The sequence below is a fragment of the Lolium rigidum genome, chromosome 3 (genome assembly GCF_022539505.1).
Source record: "Lolium rigidum isolate FL_2022 chromosome 3, APGP_CSIRO_Lrig_0.1, whole genome shotgun sequence".
Lineage (NCBI taxonomy): Eukaryota > Viridiplantae > Streptophyta > Magnoliopsida > Poales > Poaceae > Lolium > Lolium rigidum.
The window spans coordinates 18,133,624-18,152,073 of record NC_061510.1 but is presented as its reverse complement, the minus strand read 5'-3'; the positions used below and the strand labels follow the sequence as shown (position 1 = coordinate 18,152,073).

Genomic DNA, 18,450 nt, shown 5'->3' with positions numbered 1-18,450 from the left:
GTCTAGAGTAGAACAAGATTTAAGGTTAGCTTAGAGCAAATCAAAGCTAGATAGCACCCCTCATGAAATAGTTGCTAGTGCTAATCAAATAAAATTTGACTACTCTAGATGGGAACATGGGAAGTGAAATGACTTTGAAAGATGTGAAGTTGAAGGTGACATGGTTGACTTGGTGAATTTAAATGAAAACTGATGACTGGGTTTGAATGCGATACCCTTCCAATTATACAAGTACCCCCACAATACCTGATCATGGGTAGGGCTTAACTAGAAACTTGTGTACCTTAGTATGGGTTCCCTCTAAACAAACATCATAGGGGTTACGCCGAGGCTGCCTCCGTTGTATGTGAAATGATGTGAATATGAGGTGAATGTACGACCCACGCCCTGTGCAGTTCCCGGGTTAACAGTTGGTTTTCACCGGGAGGCCAAGCTCATGGGGAGAGGTGCCTATACTAGTATATATAAGTGAAAGGTTAAGGTTGATGATCCGCGTACCGAGTTACGATGATTCGGGGTTTATCCTCGACGGATGTAATCAAAAGTTGTGGCACAAGAGTACAACCTCTGTAGAGTGTTAAACCTATTCGAATAGCCGTGTCCACGGTTACAGACAATTGGAAAGGCCATACTGTTCCGTTATCAGATTTTGATCTTAAAAAGGAATCACGAATTGAAAGGTGATTTGACTTGAATCACAAATGATTTTTGGGAATGACACTAATGTTCCCACTTGAGTTAGTCTAGCAAATGATGAGTCTTTACTAAATGTTTGTTGAACTAAAACTTGGCTTTATGCAAATAAACCTAGAGCTTAGCACCCATTACTACACTTAATAAGTAATTACATTAGTATTAGTTTGCGAGTACTTTAAAGTACTCATGGCTGTGTCCCTGGCTATTCAAATGCCAGACTTTGAAGAGGAGCAACAGTATCAAGATGACGGACAACATGACGTCTACGATAACAAGGATCGTCTTCTAACGTCAAGCGTTGCCTGTGGAATAGATAGTCCACTAATACTTCGCTTCCACTACTATTTGTGTTGTTGAACAATATATTTGTGTAATATTGGATCATGTGATCTATGGTTGTAAGACAAGTATGTGTTGTAATAAATGATGACTCTATGCTACTTACTATTATGTCTCGCAAAAACAATCTTCCTGGGATTGCGATGTATGATATAATAGGCACCTGGACTTAAAAATCCGGGTGTTGACAGAAACAACCACTCCCACCATCGATCGGTCTCGTTCAGCCGAAAGAGAACGTTGGACAAGGGAAAGGCAATCAGACATGAAGATCACTTTGTCGAAGCCCCGATCAGATGCAATTTGCATTGCCCGCCTCAACGCCATTGCCTCCGCCATCTCAGGATCGTGAAAACCCGGTAGAGGCTCACTGACAGCCACAATGCACTGCCCCAGATTGTCTCGGAAGACTGCTCCGATGGCAGATCGGCGCTGCTCAGGAAATAAAGCTGCGTCGACATTCACCATGATCTCCCCAGGCGGCGGCGGTGTCCACTTCTGAATTCTGCCGGACTCACACATGTTCCATGGTTTGATCTTGTAGCAATGCTGCACTATCATGTCCACATACGCCATGATCTTCATACTGGTATGCTTCGGATCAGAAAAGGTCTGGTTATTTCTTCCATCATTCTTCGCCTCCCAGATATACCAACACCCGACAGCCAATACCGTGGCCTCCGGCTTCGTTGCTCGCCGCAGAAACTGAAACAGCCAGAGTTTTGGCGACATGAAATCACGAAGCGAAAGCTGTAGCCTGAACCGTTCCTTCACAGAACGTCAGACTTCATTCGCGAACTGACAAGACAGAAAGGCGTGCTCGACATCTTCCTTCCTGCCACAGAAAACACACTCATCACTCGCGGGAATGTGTCATCGAACAAGTTGGACGCCAGTCGGCAGACAGTCATGCGCAAAGCGCCACACATGTGTCTTCATCTTCCTGGGTGCGTTGATCTTCCAGACCACTTTCCATTGCTCCTCTTCATTGGCAGCCGAGGATGAGGAGCCCCCACCCTTCTTACTTCGTGAAAAAAAGAAACTGTCTGTTCTTGCAAGGTTATACGCCGATCTGACCGAGTAAGTACCACTCTTGGTATGAGGCCAACGAATAAAATCTCCCCCGTCCTTGCTAATCTGAATTTGCATGATCTGCTCCGCTGTCTCCTCGTCAAAAAACGCATTGACAGTCTCAGGAATCCATGTCCTTGTTTGATCATCAATCAAGCAATGTACAGATGCAACAGCGGGAATGTATTTAACTGGGCAAAGCATGTATGCCGGGCGATCTGGGATCCAATTATCAGATGTAATCTTCACGGATCTCCCATCACCAATGCGCCATTGAGCGCCTCGGATCAACAGCTCTCGTTGATAACCCACAAGTATAGGGGATCGCAACAGTCTTCGAGGGAAGTAAAACCCAAATTTATTGATTCGACACACGGGGAGACAAATAATACTTATAAGCCTTAACAACTGAGTTGTCAATTCAGCTGCACCTGGAAAAGCACTAGTAACAGGGGTGATGTGAAAGCAGCAATAATATGAGAGCAATAGTAACAGTAACACAACGACGATGAGCAGTTAACACGGAGGCAATGGCACCGAGAAAATAGTTGATACTACTTCTAATGGCATATAGGACCGAGTGAGTATTTGATGATGAAAGATGGACCGGGGTACCCAGCTATCTACACTAGTGGTAACTCTCCAATAACAAGTGTTGGGTGAACAAATTACAGTTGGGAAATTGACATAATTATTATAACAGCAAGATAGAACATCCAGTTTATTAATCATGTAGGCATGTTTTCCATATATAGTCATACGTGCTCGCAATGAGAAACTTGCATAACATCTTTTTTCCTACCAGTCGGTGGCAGCCGGGCCTCTAGGGAAACTACTGGTAATTAAGGTAACAGAGTACCGGAGCAAAGCATTAACACTTGGTGAAAACATGTGATCCTCATATCTAAGCCATCCCCTCCAGTTATCCCAGTTGCTGTCACTCTGGGGCCTCAGGTTCCGGACATAGACGTATGCAAACAACTTGTAGATACAATCTAAGCAATAATTATAGAGCTTAAATCTAAGATCATGACACTCGTGCACTAGTGACAAGCATTAAACACAACAAGATTGCAGCAACAATAACTTCACAAACTTTATAGATAGACTGATCATCATATAACAATTCATCGGATCCCAACAAACACAACACCGATTACATCAGATGGATCTCAATCATGTAAGGCAGCTCATGAGATCATTGTATTGAAGTACATGGGAGAGAGAGTACCAACTAGCTACTGCTAGAACCCGTAGTCCATGGGGGAACTACTCACGGAGCATGATGGAGGCGGTGGCGTCGATGGAGAAGGCTGCGGGGTCGATCCCCGTCCCGGCAGGGTGCCGAAACAGGAACTTCTGACCCCCGAAACTAGGTTTCACGATGGCGGCGGCTCTCCGGGAGTCTTTCTGGAGTATGATAGATCTATCTCGGGTTTTCACGTCGTGGGGGCAAAGGGGCGATGTCGGTGGAGTCCCGAGGTGGGCTCCCCACACGCCGGCGCGCCTGTGGGCCCGACCGCGCGGCTACATGGGGAGGAGGCCGTGGGCCTCCCCTGGCTTGCCCTTCTGGCTCCGTGTGTCCCTCGGAAAAATAGGAGGTTTGGCTTTTGTTTCGTCGAATTCCGAGAATATTGCCCGAACAACTTTTCTGGAACCAAAAACAGCAGAAAACGAGAGCTGCACTTGTGGCATCTTGTTAATAGGTTAGTCCCGGAAAATGTATAATAATGATATATAATGCATATAAAACATGTGACAATGATACATAAAACAAGCATGAAACATCATGAATTATAGATACGTTGGAGACGTATCACTCGTCCGAATAGAATACTGCGCCACGTGTAAGAGGCTGATCGAGGCTTTGTAGTGTGCCAGAAATTGGTGAAGGGGAAGTACCGTCCTTTCAATACCCTGGCACACAAAGAGGAGGGTTCGGTCAGCAGTCTCCATCCTTGCTTACCAAGCATATCTTGGTTAAATAAGACTATGTCTCGAAAACCCATACCGCCGAGAGGTTTGGGAGCCGAGAGCCACTCCCATGATCTCCAGTGTAATTTCCTTCTCCCTTCCTCAACACCCCACCATTGGGTCGCCACAGTAGATCTCATTTGTTCGCATGTTGAGATAGGGATTTGGAAACAACTCATGACATGTGTTGGAATAGCCTGGATAACTGCCTTAAGAAAAGTCTCCTTTCCAGCTCTTGATAGCGGCCTATCCATCACACCATTCACCCGCTTCCAGATCATATCATGAAGGAAGCTAAACATTTCCATGGGGGAGCGCCCTACCGAAGTAGGCATACCCAAGTATCTGTCATTGAGTATCTCACTTTGCACACCCAGGCTACTCTTCACTCTGTTCTTGATCAAATCAGCACAGTGGTCACCGAAGAATACAAAAGATTTATCCAGATTTATTTTTTGGCCGGATCCAACGTCTTCAGAGTTTCATTGAGGGCCTCAACACTCCTATCATCACTCCTAGCAAAGAAAATGTTGTCGTCTGCAAAACATATATGGTTCATGAATAATCATACACCGATTGCACGTAATATATCTAGAGATGGTTAAGTACTTCTTGGTACAAAATATTTCTCCCTCCACAGTTGGTGCACCAATTTCATCTATCGCAAGTACATACGCAGATACGTGCGTGGATGTAAGTGTTAGAGCTGCTCTACTCGCGCGGGCGAACGTTTCGTACGGGGCTGACACGTGTCAACCATATGTACATTGTGCGGGATGAAGTTTCCCTTGGCGAAGGTCAGTCTAGCTGTGGGGGTGCTTTACACCGACCTGCTCGGTGGGGAGCGACGAGCCGCACCCCCCCGTTGTTGGACCCGGCCCACGATCGCGGTTTCAGTTCATGTTTTTATTTGTTTAGATTTGAACAATTTTCAAATTGGAACAAAATTTAAATTGGAACAAATTTTCAAAATTTATTATTTTTATATATGAACAATTTTCGAATTTAAACAATTTTTATACTTGAACAGTTTTTACATTTGAACAATTTTATACTTGAACAATTTTTGAATTTGATTTTTTTTGAATATTTAAGATAGAAAAATTACATTTAAAATATATTTAAGTTTAGAAATTAAATCTTAATAACAAAAAAACAAAATTTTTTTCGATAAAGAGAATATATTAATATCAAAAGATACCAATTACACCCAGCCTCTGCAACAACGCCCCACCCTAATGGCAGTGCGGATGCACACAGCCAAAAAAGAGAAATAAAAAAAAACAAATAAAAAACAGTAAAAATAAAAAAAACAGAAAACAACAAATAACACGAACTGGGCCGACCATGCTGACCCATACCGAGCGCGCGGTAGCCACCGACCTGATCAGCATATAAGATAGTGGTACCCAGAGTTTCAGGTGTTACCATAAAGGAAAACATTGGCGTGCTAGACGGGCCGCCGGCTTCACGTGCCGTGCCGAGCCAGCCCAGGTACGTTCCCGGCGTGCAATGGGCCCGTCGTGCTGGCGTGCACGCAAAAAGCCCGGCCCCTCTCCTGCCCCTCGGTCGGGTTCCGGTTCGGTCTCCACTCTGCGCTGCCGCTGTTACCTGTCTCGTCCTCCTTGTCCTGCCTGCCCCCGAAACTCCATCAGCTCGCTCGCCGTCATCCTAACCCTAACTTGTCCCCAACCTTCGCTCGCCCGCCCGCCCGCCACTTCCTCTGCCAGAATCGGTGCTGATGCCGGAGGAGTGCCGGACGCAGGCTGCTGATCCGCCGTCGAGTGCCGGACGCAGGCTCAAATGGGGGAACAACATCACCGGATCAATAGAGGAGGATGTGCCTGTCAGAGAGGGAGCCCTGGGGCTGAAAAATTGGGAAACCGCTCTCAAGGGGCCGAGGGATATCACCAAATCAGCAGATTGGGATGTGACTGTCAAACGGCCCAGGCTAGCAGGGCCTGCTTTGCTTGGCGTTGGATCAGCGTACGGGGATGCGCAGGCTGTCAAACACAAACGGCAAAGGTTAGCGGCACCTGATTTGCTTATACACGAGGAGTGCGGCGGCGCCACCAGAGCGGCAAATGAGGGGGGCATCATGCCGCTGGAGAGTCTCCAAGTTAGCAACATGTACCGAGAGTGTGAGCCAACACCGATGGATGCGCCCGATTTCACCAAACAGTCGAGACCAACAGAGATGGAGGAGCCTGTGGCTGGCAATGCTGATAGTGTCACCATTGATGAGCCAGGATTGGCAGAGGAGGTCGTGGAGTACCCTGTGGCTGGCAATGCTGATAGTGTCACCATTGATGAGCCAGGATTGGCAGAGGAGATCGTGGAGTACCCCGTGGCTGGCAAGACTGGTGGTGAAATCGCCAACAACGAGTCAAGACCAGAAGAGCGGGACTTGGAGAAGCCCATGGCTGGCAAAACTGATGCTGAAATCGCCTTGGCCAAAAGGTGGCTCCCTCTCCGCTACCCGGCTTACCCGACAAGTGGCAAGTTTGAGGACTTTCTCAAGTACACTGAGGAGTCAAAGAGGATTCGTGAAATCAACAAAGCAGGTGAAGACCTCCGTTAACCCCCCCTCCGCCATTGCTAATTTCTTCAACCTAACTCTATTTCTTCTCTAGGTTATGAACTTACTAAGAACCTGCCTACTTGGGGAGTGGAGTCTGACAGTGATACTGATACTAAGGCTTCTGAGAAATGGTGTGATGAAAAAGACATCTGTCTTAAGGCGGGAAGATCTGTTGTTGCTGTTTCTTCAGTTGGGCCTGGTAAAATCATACTCTTAGTGAGCCTCTTGCAGTTTGTTTCAGATAACTACTGACAATCTCCTTTTCATTGTTTGCAGGTCATGGCAACTCGTCCTATTGCAGTGGTGTAATTATCAGTTGTTGTGAGGATGGGCCAGGAACCGTGAGGGTGCTTACTTCTTCTGGCATTCTTTATGACGATGATGATGAACTCCATAGTCCGGAACAAAAGGTGTGTTAACTTAGCAAAGTCCTGACTAGTTCTTATGCTTTGTGTGGCCATTTTCAGAAAGAGGTTGATATGCATGGTAAAAACAAAAAATATTAGCTGCTCTTTCAGTTTAGTAGCTGCCCAATGTTTTCTACTAATGTGATTTAGACACTTGAAGAGGTAGTTTCCAGTGAAAGTGAATTTACCTCCTAACAGTGCTGCCCCAGTTTCTAATGTCAAAACTCGTAACAACGAACTTTCATCATGTCCGCGTTTCTACCGACACAAATTAGTACAAGTGAGGCTGAGAACCCAAAATGTCACTAACAGAACGAACAGCAACCAGAAGGACTTGATACTGCAGGGCCATGTTGAATTAGGAAGTATCCATCCTCATCTAAAGTTACTGTATCACAAGTCTTGAAAAAACCACCATCAATAGATGATTCTTCTGTAACCTGCACTAGAAATTTGCCATGTTGCTGCATCCTTCATCTAGTTCCTTATAGTTAACAGACTACAAGGCTTTATATAGTCTAGCTTAAATAATAAATAAGATGTGCATTTAACGAAACATATTAACAAGTGGATTGTTGATTGGCTAGCAACAATACCATCTAATTGGTATCTGGGATTCTGGGGTGGGGATGGGGATATCATGGTACTGTAAAACCTGTACAGCATACACTATCCAAGACTCTATAACTACAGATGGTGAACTAAATATGCAACCATAATACGTTTCGACGAGTAACTAGTGTATACATATTACATAAAAATATAGACAAATCAGTTCGTTTTCCACATGCATCAAAGAAGTCAATCAAATACTGCACATTAGTTACAAGTTAATGGGTGGTGCATTAATGAAGAGTTCTTTGAATTGAAAATTTGAAATTGTACGTCTGGTCTTTTTTCCAGTATTCTTTGATAGGATGGGCATCTAATACAGAGCTCACCAACTTCAGCTTTAGTTTCAGTATCTTCCTCCATAACAATCTGGGCCCGAGAAAAGGATGCCTCAAGTCGCATGCAGCAATATAGAATAGACTGTTTTAATTTTGTTAGAGATGCTTTCCATACTTTCATGATGCTCCTTGGTGCTTAAAACAATAGAAATGTCCTATAAGGTGCGGCAGTTAGAGGCAAAGAAATATTGCATAGAACATGGTATACTGTAAACACAGGTGTATACAAAACATTTTAATAAATATATGTTTGCAAATCTAGAAACACTCCTTGCTACATGGTCCTCTTAACTTTTATATATTCAGCCTCTGCTTACAAAACCGAGGTGAAAAGAAATACATAATACACCAGTAGAAAATATGCATCTTCATACATAAACTGGTACATTGCAAGAACGAAGTACTTTAATAATTTTGGAACAAACCAAGTGATTCATGACATGCAGAATTTCAACCTGTGGATACCTAAGTGCAAGGGCCAAGGGGGTACTACTCCACCAGAAAGCCAGGTTCTGAATATCCCAGCAACAAACTGGGAGAGGGTTTTGCCACGATACCAATACAAGCACCATGAAGAAACCTGTTCCATTTATTTCATATAACTGGAGCTTGACTAAGGCTAGTAAAAAACTGGGCTAATTTGTGCAGTTTAATTGTCTTTTATCTGAAAATGATAGGGGAGAATCCTATCGAACAGCAGTTTGCTGCAGCCACTGGCCAGTAGAGTCTCCATTTATTCCCGATTGACTGATGGGCATGAGTCACTAGGTATAGGTTACTTGTAGGTTGGATTACTAACTTATGCAACTGTACTGCTAAATTGCTCTTGTGTACTAGTTTAACAAAGAATAATCTTCAGGTATCTGTTAAGCTGCCAAACGGTCTCAAGCATGAAGGGCACGTACTATATGTCAACAGGCACTATAATATTGCGATATTGAAAGTGTGTGTTGGCAGCTCTATGGACGCTCTTCGTTTTGGTAGCATGCCTCGCTATGGCCAAAGAGTACTAGCGCTTGGTAGAGATAGCATGGATTTGCTTAGGAGGGATGGGGTTATCTCGAAATTGGAGAGGACTGTCTTGGGACGCACCCATTATATGTTTCCGAAATCTGCAGATGGCTTTTCTCTGGTAAGATTGTCCTCTCATTGTCCTCTTTGTTCTCATTTTTTTTTTCAATTTCTAATACTTTCTGTATACAGATTTGTACAGGAGGCCCAGTCATTGATGAAGATGGAGTGATGGTTGGGATTATTACCTGCCATGTGCCGGAAGCAGCAATGATGACAATTTCTATAGTGCAAATCTGCCTTGATATGTGGAAAAATTACAGGTGTGTGTTTACTTTTTGTTTGACTATTGAATCAATTGTGGTTATGTGAGCATAGGTGTAAAGCAGCTTATCCAAGTTAGGAGTCCTTGAGTCAATTGAAAGTCATCCTTATGAGGAATTAATAGTTATGTTAGGGAGGTCCTACATTATGTTCTGTTTGAATTTGTAAGGCAAATCCTTCTTATGAGGAGGCAGCCACCTGTTGTTGTGTTGCTGCTAATTGAGAGATAAGGGTCCTCAAAGAGTTTTTTTTGTCAGGTCAATGTTTCTTTAGATTGTAGTCGATTATTTTAGATTTACAACAACAATTTTATGAAGTGTAAATCAACTAATTTATGTCCATGATCTTATATCCTTGAGTAACTTGACTTAATACTACTATTGCAGCTGCATAGCCCGACCAGATATCAAAATGAACTTGCGGACAGTGCAAATGCTCCCCTTTGTGAAACATGACAAAGTCCAGTGTATCCACAAGTACAACATACAGAGGGGCTTCGTCATCGATGGGGTATGAGTCTATTCACTCTAGCACTAAACTATATTACTCGTGACATTCTTATCTGTATTGCATTATTGTTCATCTGTCTAGGTTGAGTATGATTCTAGTCCTGAGAAGCTAGGCATTAGGAAAGGAGATGTCATAGAGATAGTTGATGAGAACTGTGGTTCCACCCTACCTGAGGTAAAAAAGATTCTAACATTTGTAGATAAAATGGCTTACATATATTTATGCTGAATGTTAATTCGAATCTTAAACTTGTTTAATAGCTGGAGACTTACCTTCTAGAACATGGTTTGAGATTTTTGCCTAAAATTGAAAGTCTATCCTCAACGCCAGAACTGGAGCTAAAGGTATGTCTCATAAACAACCAAAAAAATTGCTACATTTGGAATTATGATTAACATTAACATTATTATATTATCAAATTGGATACAGATTCGAGTCTATGATTTGGTGGAGAAGTCAGGCACTTATACTCGGTTGTCTATCCCAGTCATGTATGAGGTGGCATTGCCATAGATTTGTAACTACCAAATGTACTCTTTTAACTACTAAATGTACTCTCCGTGCAAGTAGTTCGTGGAAGTAGTTCGAGATAAGCCAAGTTGCAGCTAACAATGTAGCAACTCTTTTCTTAAGGTATTAAGTCGAAGAAGAGAACTTATGTTAGGTTCTAGATATCAGCTAGGAGCTGTTTTGATGGCAACTAATTGTTTGTTGCTGCAACATTATTTATACGTAATTGAGGATACTTTGATTTGATAATCTATTTTGCAAGCTGGTTTCCTTCTCACTTGAGCTTATTTTGAAAGCTACGTTTCATTGATCATAGTAGAGTTGTACAGAGTACAAAGAGGAAAAACGAAAAAAAGAGTCTTGACAAATAGAAGCTGTCTAACTAGATAGGGGCTCAGTCGAGCTCCCTTGGTCGCTGCGTCAGGAGGCCTGGGCAAGCGGTCTGCCTGCCTCGTGCCAGACATCATAGGGCTTATGGTCAGTGGCGTAGCTTCTTGTGCCGCATCACGATTAGGTGGATTTTTTGGCCGCCATACTGACGGATTTACTGGTTAAATGGCGCCGTGAAGCCTCCATATAATCTAGTCTCACTCGTTCAGCTGGGCATGCGATACATGTTTTTATGGCTCTCACTCACGTTACTTGCCCAGAGGACATCCGCAACAACCGTGTGAGCGAGCAAGGGGATCGGTGGCTAGTATTTTTCTTTCTGAACAGCCGGCCGTATGTTACCTCGTATTGACGTATTGTACGCAGGTCCGGTCATCGTGACATCAGCTAGGCGTTGAAAGTTCTGCATGCAAACGGCATGTGTTTGATCAGGTCATCGTGACATCAGCTAGGCGTTGAAAATTCCGCATGCAAACGGCATGTGTTTGATCAATGCATGTTAGGGCATCTCCAACCGGCTGACCCAAACGGACGCGCTGGCCCGTCCGTTTTGGGCCGTTTGGGTGGCCAAGCGGACACCCGGACAGCGGCCCGCGTCCGCGTGTCCGTTTGGGTCGCGCGCTGCGTCCAACGCACGGACGCAGCGCATTTGTAATAAAATAAAACAAAAATGAAAATAAAAAAGGAAAACAACAAAACATAAATTTAAACTAGTTGGTCATTAAACTTAGCTCTATTTTGGGCAAATTTTACACAAAAGAAAGCCATATATGACTTTAAACTAAATAAAAACCCTAGCCAGGGTTTGCGAGTACGCGGTGGCCGCCGGCGATGCTACCCCGGTAGTACTCGTCGTCGTCGGCGTCGATGACGACGACGCCCCGCCGGCGACGCGGCTGTTCGGCTCGAAACGCCGGAGGGCACGGGGACTCCGGCCGGGCGACCACTGCGCCCTTTCCGAGGCGGAGTCCGGGTTCGGCGGGCTCGGCCGGCTGCGCGGCCGTGCCCTCCGCGCGGACTCACCGCGGAGCTGCTCCTCCGGCTGCGGCCTGCAGCTCCGCACGTAGCCGGAGCGTGGCCGGCGCTCCTCCTCCGCCGGGCGCGCGGCCCGACGCTCCTCCTCCTCTCGGAGCGCCGCCCGACGCGTTGCCTCCTCCCCGACGGCGCGCCGGCTCGAGGAAGGCCCACGCCTCCGCACGGGCGTCCTCACGGGCCTTCCTGGCCGCCTCCTCCAGCGCGGAGGCGCGCAGCGTCTCGGCGAGGTGCGGCCATTTGGCCAGCTCGTCGAGATCGCTTTGCTCGCGGGAGGCCGCGAGCGCCGCCTGCAGCTCCGGGTCGTCCTCCTCCGCCACCTGGGCCGGGGGCTGGTGCGGCGCCTGGGGCTGCTCGCCGATGTAGAGGCCGCCGGGGCGGCGGCCAGCCCGCCTAGCAGGTGTGCGTGGCTGCGCGCGAGGCCGCGCCGTCGCGGAGGTGAAGCACGTGTGCCGACGCGCATCGTGCTCCACCTCGAACCACAAGTCCCAGTTGGGACTTGCGTCGCCGTAAACGGGGTCCTGCTGGAGGTCCGCCGGCAGCTGCGCGCGGCGCCTCCGGATCTCCGCGACGCGGGCGCGGCCGGACATCGGGATGGGCGGCACCGGAACCCAATCTGGGCTCAGGTGCCAGCCGTGGGGGAGGTGCACGTCCCCCCACGGCATTGGGACGCCGGCGTCCCAGAACATCTGCGCCACCGATACGGTGACGTAGATCCGGTCGCGCCTGGGCGTCGCCGGCGGGCCCATGGCGAACGGCGCCGACGCGACTGGCCGGCTGCTGCCGGCCTCGTGGTCGTTGGCGGACGGCTGGAACTCGCGCTTCGGGGCCATGGCGGCGCGGAAGCTTCGAGCTCGCGCGTGCGGCCGGAGTGGAGAGAGTGGGGACTGGATAGGGACAGTCCCCTTCCCCAGTCCACATTTAATAGGGCCGGGGCACCGACGAGTGGGCCAGTCACGCGGACGAGGCGGACACGCGAGGACGCCGCGTGCCATCCGCGGCCACGCAAACCCGGCCCAGATTTGGGCCGGGTTTGCGTCGTTCCGGACGCCGCGGCAGTCCGCTTTTGCGGTGTGTCCCCGCGTTGGGCCGCGTTTTTGTCCGGCTCGACCCAAACGGATGCGCGGGCGCGATTTGGGTCGCGCGGTTGGAGATGCCCTTAATCCCGAATTCCATCGCTCGGAAGTACTAGTAGACAGGGTGGCAAGCCGGCCAGCAGATCTCGCACCACAGCTGAAAGGTGAATGTCTCCAATATGAAGGCCAACATGCTGCATGGACAACACTTGCAACTTTATATTCGTCCTCCTGAGCATAACCCATATAAAATCAGCCGCTTGCTTCTTGAAGAAATAAATGAGGGGACATAAGTTCTAGCAGTATCACACAGAACTAATTAGTTATCTCCTTAATATATATATATATATAACTATACTTATTCGGGAACAGGCTCGATTTTTCTGGGATTTTTCGATTTTTACTTTCCATAACTGGCAGGATGACACGTGTTTTTCACTGCAGTTTTATTGCTTCGTGTGCAGGTAGGGGGTCGCGTTGCGGTTCCTCAGTCGTTTGACTCGGTCTGCTTCTTTTCTGGTGGTTCTGTTGTTGGTACGCGTAGAAATATCCTGATTAAGCGGCCCAGCCTAAGCGGTGCTACCGTTCAAATAGAGGCAGCTAGATCCATCTTCTCTCCACGTTCCCAGTCAACATCTCCACCCCCACGGCCGCAACAAGGAAAAAATCCCCAACCCACACCCTCAGCCCAACCAACTCAAAACTGAGTGGAGAAATAGGGGAAGGATTGGGCGGACCGCACGGCGCGGCGGACGTCCGCCGGACCGCGAGATGAAGGATGCGTTCGACGCCTACTTCCGCCGGTGAATCTCGACCGCAACGGTCGAATCAGCGGCCAGGTCTGGCTCTGCTTTTCGCCTAGATCGGCGGCGTCCTGGACGGTGCCGGCAACATCCCCCGCCATGGCCATGTGCCCGAGCACAGACTTGAGCCTCACGGGCAGCCCTAAGCCACCTCTAGCTCCAGAATCCATTTTCCTGGCCGTCGTACGGCGCCACCGCCGTTCGTCATCTCCGGAACTCCAGCACCTCGCTAGCTTTTCCAGCTGTACATCCAGTAATACTGAAGTACATTATGTATTCTGCTGGTAAATTTTGGAGCTGAGATGTATTTTTTGATTTTTTTACATCCAGAATAATGACAGTGGTTGATGTATTTTGTTTCCTTTTTCTACATCCAGTATCTCTCTTTTTTTCCTTTTTCTACATCTAAGATTTTGAAAATAGTATGTTTCCTAGATCTGGATGTAATTATAGTTGGTTCTCCCAAGATTTAGATGTATTTTTTTTATTTTTTTACATCCATCCCTACTATAGATTTTTTACAGAAAAATAAGATGGTGGATATGCACTTTACTTTTTCGTCTTTTTTGTCTGAATTTTGTAATTCACGGATGCGGATGTATTTTTTCTCCACGGAAAAAAGAAGGATGCGGGAGACTTGCAGTCGAACATGGGAAAGAGAAGGCGCGGTGGAGTGGAGTAGTTCCTATTTTTGGACAATGCTGGCTGTCAGGCTGCATTTTTTCTATATTTGCGTGGGGCACTCCCTGTTGTATTTAGTTGCCTTTATAATGGTTGTTCAATGTATTCATACATTATGATATATCTCACCATTTTGCTCATAATTTGTTGTTTTGTTGTTCTCTCTAGGTGATTCTGCCACGGGTGACTCTGCTGAGCAATCATGGACTTTCTCGGTGGCTCTGCTTATCCTCCTTTTGCAGAGTGCTCTTCTTCAGGTGTTATGTCATGAACTTTGTTTTACATGTCATTTATTTTGTGGTTTTGGTTGTGCGTGAGCAAGTAAACATTTGTTAAGAAGTGAATTGTAGATTACAATGATAAGTGTCATTTCTTGCTAATTTTTGTTTTAAAATGTTGCAAATAGGACCATTAGTGTCAAATGAGCAAATGCAACATGTATTAGAGATTTGTGCTATGTCACAATCTAATTGTCTTTCATCTATCATGTATGAGGAAAACATGATTATTCAGCAAGATAAATGAATTCACATACAAAAAACACTCAACATTTGTTTTTCCCAAGATTAAGCCTGATGTTTTATTCACAAAGTTGCTACTAGGAATGAATGCTCGAGAACAGTACCAAAATGGTAGGTCACAGAGGCTCCCAGTGAGTGAAAGCGTTAAAAATGGAGTGTAGACGGATGGATTGGGCATACGAAGAGAGAATAAACCTAGACAAATCCTCTGACCGTTTAAAATTATTTGCCAGCCATGTAGACTTGAGTTCTGGATAGATATCAACATGGATGCGCCTTTGCTTTGTATTGACTATATTACAGACGTACCATCATTCCAGAAAGTTTGATTTTCAAAGGGCGATCTTTGCTTTCGGTATGTTCTCAGAAATGGATTTAAATTCTCTCACTTCACAGTATAATCCTTTAATGGTACTTCGCTAACTTGCTGGAATGTAGAATTGTATCTAAAGCTACATATTAATATCTAGAGCCACACTACAGAGTAATGTTTCCCAATTTATACTTCTACCTATGAGATGAATATTAGAGACTATTTACTAGCTGCCATAAACAACAAATTTAGTTTATGTTCGTATCAGCTTATGATGTGCCACGGGCAGAAGGCAGCATAGTAGCCACGGTGTTCTAAGAATTTAGAAACATGCTACTTAGAAAGTTACTTAATCCATCCACAATTATTTTTGGCTGTACTGCTGTTCAGTTATTACTAATTAAAAGTGCAATTTTTTGTTATTGCTTCATAGTGGCTATTAACTATAGTTGACCATTCTATTTTGCTGACTGGAACAAAAAAGTGGCCTGGTTTCATGGTAATAAAATTACCCCGCTGCGCATAATTGCAGTATATGTGTTTGGTGACTTTGTACGGCACTCATTTATCAGGCCATGTAGAACATTTTTCATGAGAGCTTCCACATGATTTTAGAAAGTTACTAACCATTTTACTTAATATAGCACGGTTCTTTTAGCACTATGAGCATTTTATGATGCTATGATTTTATTTCAGAAAAATACTACAGTAGATCAAGAGAACAAACTGCACATATGTTGTGATTGTTGTTCCCTTGACCGCCAATCTACGCCTTTCTTGATAGCTTGCAGTACTTAAAGTTGTAATGTGATCCTCTACTGTTTTGTACACTTTCTACCATGATGCTTAGATAGATCAAAAAGATGCTTCATATATTTGTAGTTATTTGTATTTTGATTGCTCTGGCAGCCAAAATAGATGAAGGAAAGTTTCTACTGTCTGTTTGAAGATTTAGACACGGGGAACCTAAATATCATCTCAAGTGTTACGACTAATGATATGTATCAATGATTCATGTCAGTTGTCGAAAAGTTGAGTGGAGGTCATATTCCAAAACCTCTTATTTACTAGCTATATATTAAATATATGGCGAAATTAGCTGTTCTTCATCACTTCCTTTAGTGCATGGCTTCAGAAGATAAAAAAGTCAGATGGTGTTCGCATTTGAACTTCATTTGTATGATTACAAAAATTAGACAATTTATTTGTTATTCATTGGGTCTTAGATTTGAATCTGCTATGAAATTCAGATACATGATTTACTCGATCATGTTTGTTACTCTTCTAACAGGTTCAACTTCACAGTCACTTGGCCCCTGACATGTTGAATGAGCGGTATTTTGGGCTTCTTTACTTGTGAGTGCCAACATCGGTAAGGAAACTAAAGCCAGCCAAAGGATTAGCAAATTTTGTTGCCTAACTGCCAAATAGCTACCAGAGACATAGAAGAGGTTAGTAGTAGGTCCTCTCAAACATGTTTCTGTAGTATGTCCTCCGATTGTGAGCTTTGGCAGGTCTCAAATTTAAATTTCGTCCGGATTCTAGAAGTTTCATTTATTTAATAATGTTTGTTACTCTTCTAACAGGTTCCAATCACTTAGCCCTTGACATATAAAATGAGCGATATTTTGAGGTTCTTTATTTGTGAGTGTAGCATCAGAGCTAAAGAATCAGCTAAACAGCTACCTGCGACATTGGAGAGGTTAGTAGTAGGTCTGCTTTAAAAAATTCCATACTGGTGAACTAGAGGTTAGCAAGATCATGTCATTTCCATGCCAGCAGTTATCTGGTATGTATGTTTTAAGAGAAGTGAACCCGAGGTTCGTTGCAGTTTTAGTATGCCATGCTATAACAGTATGCTATTCTATTCTTCAGGCTGTAGGGCAAGTTCAAAGGTGCAACAAATCCGAGCTTTACCCCGAATTGGAATCTTGCTATCTTGCTATCTCTTACCCGGTGGTCCTGAAGTATTCCTGTGGCATTGTACATAGTACCAACATTGAGCTAGGTTGAGTATTTGGTTTTGGTTCTCAGTTTATGTACGTGCAAACAGCTGTGGAATAATATTCAGCTTCTGTACTCATAATGCACTCTGCCCGTTGCTGCTTATATGTTTCTTTCCATTGAATCATGTTTGTACTCACATATTACGGTTAATTCAAAGGTTTAGGAGAACTCAATTTGCCAATTAGTCCGCTTACTACGTATCACATTCTTAGGAAGGTCAGGATCATCTCAAGGGTCTCAAGGGCGCGGCGTTGCTGCCGATCCATGAAAAGAAGAGACTGCCTCTCCCTCTGAACAACGCTGAATCAACCATAGCACAAAAACAAGCGCATACCCCTAAGCCTGAAACACTGCAAAACTTCAGCAGTCATTGACCCAGTTCTATCCACAATGCACTACTAGCCACCGCTTTAACACCACCGCTCAAACAGACATATCATCCCAAATCGCATGCACGTCTCAACAATCGCAGAAAGCCAAGATGAGCAAACAGCTGCGCTAAGGCCAACACCTCAAATGCTACCTCCACACAAAAAAAAGTAAAAAGGCAAACGTTACTAAATAGCAAGATTAACTAGATAATTAACACAATCCGGCGCGGCGTGCCGCTGCGCCTTCGCTTGCTAGTACCAATTAAGCACAGACAGCGATCTCTCATCCACATAAAAACTTAGAAATGTCTATGCATGCACCAACTCCCTCGGTTCTCAAAAGAGTGGAGTATATCTAGTTTTTCAAGGCATATTAAGGATTTTGTATTGGAAAGTGTCTCCCACCATCTCTCATCTCTTTAATTTTTCTCCATTCAATGAGATACTCCTAAGTGCATGTAGAAAATAAGGAGACCATGTTCTAATTGCTATTGGTCTTGATTCCCGTGTGATGAGAAAGAAGCATTTTTTCTGCTTTAATGTGCATGGAAAATACTCTTTCAATTCATATCTAGTCTATATTCTACTATACATTGAAAATGAAAACGTTCAATAAAGAGAACAAAATCACTTTGTTTTTAGTGTTGTTGATTAAAAGTTAGAATGTAGAGTATTTTAGAATAAATTTTAGGACTAGAATGTAGACTATTTAACGGAGGGAGTAAAAAAGTACACTATTTTATGAACAAATTTTGAACCTAAATGTCCATTTATTTTAGGACGGAGGAATATTAACTAAGCAGGATACAATATTCGGTAGCCTAAGAGCATTCAGATTTTTTTTTTTATCACGGGCTAAAAAAATATACCACTTGCTGTGGCA

At 44.8% G+C, this 18,450-nt stretch overlaps 1 long non-coding RNA gene across 1 annotated transcript; it reads left to right on the top strand.

Moving 5' to 3' along the window:
* The first annotated feature begins 16,592 nt into the window (after window positions 1–16,592).
* On the top strand, window positions 16,593–16,891 carry LOC124697520. The gene is made up of 2 exons (XR_007000805.1): window positions 16,593–16,640; window positions 16,776–16,891. It is a non-coding gene; the product is annotated as an uncharacterized LOC124697520 (long non-coding RNA).
* Window positions 16,892–18,450: the final 1,559 nt, after the last annotated feature.